The sequence below is a fragment of the Mirounga angustirostris genome, unplaced genomic scaffold, assembly GCF_029215605.1.
Source record: "Mirounga angustirostris isolate CCGP_5_RB_7025 unplaced genomic scaffold, mMirAng1.0.hap1 SCAF_14, whole genome shotgun sequence".
In the NCBI taxonomy this organism is placed as follows: domain Eukaryota; kingdom Metazoa; phylum Chordata; class Mammalia; order Carnivora; family Phocidae; genus Mirounga; species Mirounga angustirostris.
The window spans coordinates 94,513,187-94,517,239 of NW_026991722.1; positions in this window are offsets into that span (position 1 = coordinate 94,513,187).

Sequence of the window (4,053 nt, forward strand, 5' to 3'; positions counted from 1 at the left end):
CTGCGGATGCTCCTTCCGGGGACCAGGGGTCCCGAGTGCCCCACCTCCCATCCCCTGAGGCACTCATGAGCAAGGAAGCTGCAGCCCCGGATTTGAGTTGGGGTGGAGGTGGGAAGGAGAGGCAGAGTTTGAGTAATCGGGGCGTCTCTGGATGTGCCCAGCACAGAGGAGTCAGACCCTGGGAGCACTGGTGGACAGAGAGGGGACCCAAGTTTCCCATGTGAGGTGCTCACTGTGTCACTCCCATCAGTGTTCTGGGTGACACTGTGTGTCTGACCCTCAGAACATGGTCCCTGCAGCCTGAGGAGATAAGGATGGATCATCCTCACAGTCTCTGAGGACTGAGTCCTGGATCCCTGCTGACCCCTGGGCCTGGTGTCCCTGTGAGGCTCCCCCTGGGCAGCCCCAGCCTCATCCTGTAGCTCCTGATGCAGCCCTGCTGCCCCCTGCTGGTGGAGGAGGCTCAGACCAGGAGCTTCCCTCCTGCAGGTCCCTCCACAGCCCCTGTCACCTGAGGAGGGGTGTGGACCTGGGAGTCCTGCCTCCCACAGGCAGCTGCCCCCCCCCCCCGCCCTGCCCAGCCCAGCACACAAGGTCACATACACTATTCAGGAGGCAGGGTAGGTTCAATTCCCACGCTTGTCCCAGGGTAAATGCCTTGGCCTCACCTGCTGGCTTCTTACAAAAAGGAGAGTTCAGGGTCAAGTGTATTGTATTTGAAAAGGTCAATGTCCAGACAAACCTGTGTGGTATCCGACAGCCAGCAGATTCTCGTGTACTTAGGGATCAGGACCGATGATTCCTGCATCCCCATCAGTGTAGTTGGGTCATCAGAGCAATAGGTGATTATTCTGGTGCTAAGTTCAGTTGAGTAAGCAAAGATTTAATTTTATTGTTATTACTCTTATTTTTACTACCTTTTTTATTATTCTAACCCACACCTCCTGGAGTTTGGAGCAGGAGGATTTGTAAAGTAGCCTAGTGTGTGGTTTTGTGGAACTGGCAAACTGCGCATTCAGACTTGGATCCAATTGCATATGATGCAGGTCACAGTGTAGATGACAACTTTTCCTTCAACCCACAGAAGATGGGAGACTCCAAGTCCAAGGTGAATTCACCGAGATCACACGGAGTTTCTCTAATTAGGAAGACCCTTACAATGTTTTGTATCATTTAACATGAAAAAATTGTGTCTTACATGAGTGTAAGCTTCCCCATTTCACAGCACGTAAAGCTGAGGCCCAGAGAGGCTAGCTTCCCAGGAAAACAGAGGAGAGTAGGGTGAGTCCAGGATGGAGCCCAGATGTGTTGGATTCAGACTCTGGGCTCATCAAGGCAGAGCTTGACCAGGGCGGGTGGGAGAGAGGGTGAGGCCAGGCTGGGCAGCAGGGCTTCTGTCCCTCAGCTCACTGCTCTCCCCCTAGTGGCCTGGCCTGTAAGGGAGCCTGGGTAACATGCCAGTGAGGAGGGTCAGAGGTGTCATGCCCCAGGTTTGAGCTGGAGGATCTGTGGGGACTTTGGAGGCTGTTTGGGGGTGCAGGGGCCTGGCCTGGGTCCTGCTGGCTCTGCTCTGCGTTATTGCCCTGTGCTCTCTGGGCTCCAAGTTTGAGGGAGTGACGGGGGTCTCGTGGCCACAGTAATGGGGTCAGATGAGTCTTGGAGTGGACCCAAGTCCTGTAGGTTCAGGACACCGTGGGGCTCATTCTCTGGGTCATAACCCCTCCAGCACCCTCTGGGCTGACCTCAGGCTCCAGGTCATGCTCAGGGTCCTGTGGGGGCTGAGTCTGTGAGCAGGACCTGTGCAGCACCTGGGTAGAGAGTGACGAGGGGGAGCAGAGGAGGGTCCAGGCAATGGTGGGGACCCCAGATTCTGTTTCTTGAGTCCACTGCTGAGCCTGGCCTCCCAAAGTCTCCCTCATGCCCTCTCACTGGTTCTTGCGAAAAATGCTCCTTCTCACGCTGGTGGAGAGAATCTCTGTGCTTCTGGGCGAGCTTCATACATTTGGCTTACATGGAGCTTCCCTCACCTCTCAGCTCCATAGGGGAGCTCTGGTCACTCTGTGTTTGCTACCATAAAAATTGGGGGAGGGAGAGGTGAGGGCATTTCTGTTGATGTTCTCATGCAATGTCCCTTGTGATCATTTACTTCCATTTTTGTGTGTTTCACATGACATGAAATATTCCATCCTAACCATTTGTAAAAGTTCGATTCATCTTCCCAGATTCTCTGTTCTGTTTTTTTTTTTTTTTATATCCTGAATTATGGAACAGAATCGAGTGGGAATATTGTCCTGATCTTGCACTTAGTATAAGTTCATTTAGTGTAGGTTTCTTATCCTTGGTTGTTGCTATCAAATTCAAATTGACAATGTCTATCTTTTAATTGTGGCGTTTAGGCGGTTTCCTGACTGTGAGTGGTAACATAGTTTATTAGATCACGTCTTGCTTTTTATTTTCTTTATGTTCCATGTTTTCTCTATTCTCCTTTTCCATTTTTTTCTTGTTTTTGAGTAACAGAATATTTCTTACAATCTATTTTATTTCTGTTTTGGCTATTTAGCTGTAACTCCTTGCTGTCCTGTCATCTGTGACTTGTCACAGGCTACATTTAGGTGATGCCACTCCACGTGACAGAGAGCATCAGCCATTAGAACCCACTTCCCACTCTGTCTTCTCAGAGCTGTGGTAGGAATGTCATATCCATTACTGTTAGCTACGTGATAAATTCCAACATACGCAGAGATTAGATCAAAAATTCTTCATATTTATCCCTGTAGTTATCCTTTCTGACTCTTACATTCATTTTGTAGATTTGGATTCTTTCTGGAATCACTTCCTCCTGCCTGAGGGGAGTCCAGTATTATTTCCTGTGTTAGGGGTCTGCTGATGATCAGTTCTGTCAGTTTGGTATATCTGAAAAAAATTTTATTTAGCCTTTATTACTAAAGGATATTTTCCCTGGATAAAAACATAAGTGGTTTCTTCTTGTTTTTCTCAGTAGTTTGAAGATGCTAATCCACTGCCATCTGTGTGCATTTCTGCTCATGAGAAATCAGTCTGAATCCTTATCACTGTTCCCCTGAAACAAGTATCTTTCCTCTCTGGTTGCTTTTCACACTGTGTCTTTCTCTCTGCCTTAAACAATGTGATACCTGATGGGTGTTGGGCTGTTGTTCCCCCCACCCCCATATTTCTTTGCTTGGGGTTTATCAAGAATTTGTAAACTATAGGTACTGAATTTTCATGAAATTTAGTACATTTGTGGCCAATGATTCATCAAATATTCTTTTCCACCCCTCCACCCTCACTCCCTGGGTTCACAAGCACATGCGCATGACGTTGCTAACATTTTCCTATATTCAGTGCTGGTCTGTTCAACTATAAACTCTTTTTGTGTCTTTCACTCTGCGGTGTCTGTGCTGTGTCTTCAGATTCCCTCACGTTCTCCATCTTGTCACGTCTGGTGCTAATCTCAGCCCTTGTATTTGTGATCTGAGATGTTACAGTTTTCATCTCTAGCAGTTTGATTGCAATCCTTTAATTTTCTTCTCTGTCTCTTCTTTGCATTTCAATCATTAGAGTAAATTTGGATGAAAGTCTGCAACACCGTCCTGCTTTCCATGCACAGCCCTCTGTCCTGTCCGGCAGCTTCCAGACCTGCCGCCCCAGGACCGCCTGGGCCCATTCACAACGTGAGTGTCTCTCCCACTGTCTCTGTCTCTCTGTGCATCACAGATAAATACACACATACATGAACATGACATCCATTTCCTATTGGATCTGCACCCTCTAGACATTCCTAAGTCATGCACCTCTTTAGCTCTCGCTCTTTGTTAAAATGGTTTTATTTTAATGCTTTCTTTAGAGTTTACAGTTCTCACCTCCTACCTTAAGAAAGTTCCTCCCAGTGATATGACATCACTCACGTGCAGGATGAGGACCTCATAACATGGTCTCATCTTCCTCATCATTTGTGCTCTCATTGTCACGTGTATTATTTGTAATCCATTATGAATCAAACACATTGCTATATATTTTTTTGCTTTAAGCAGT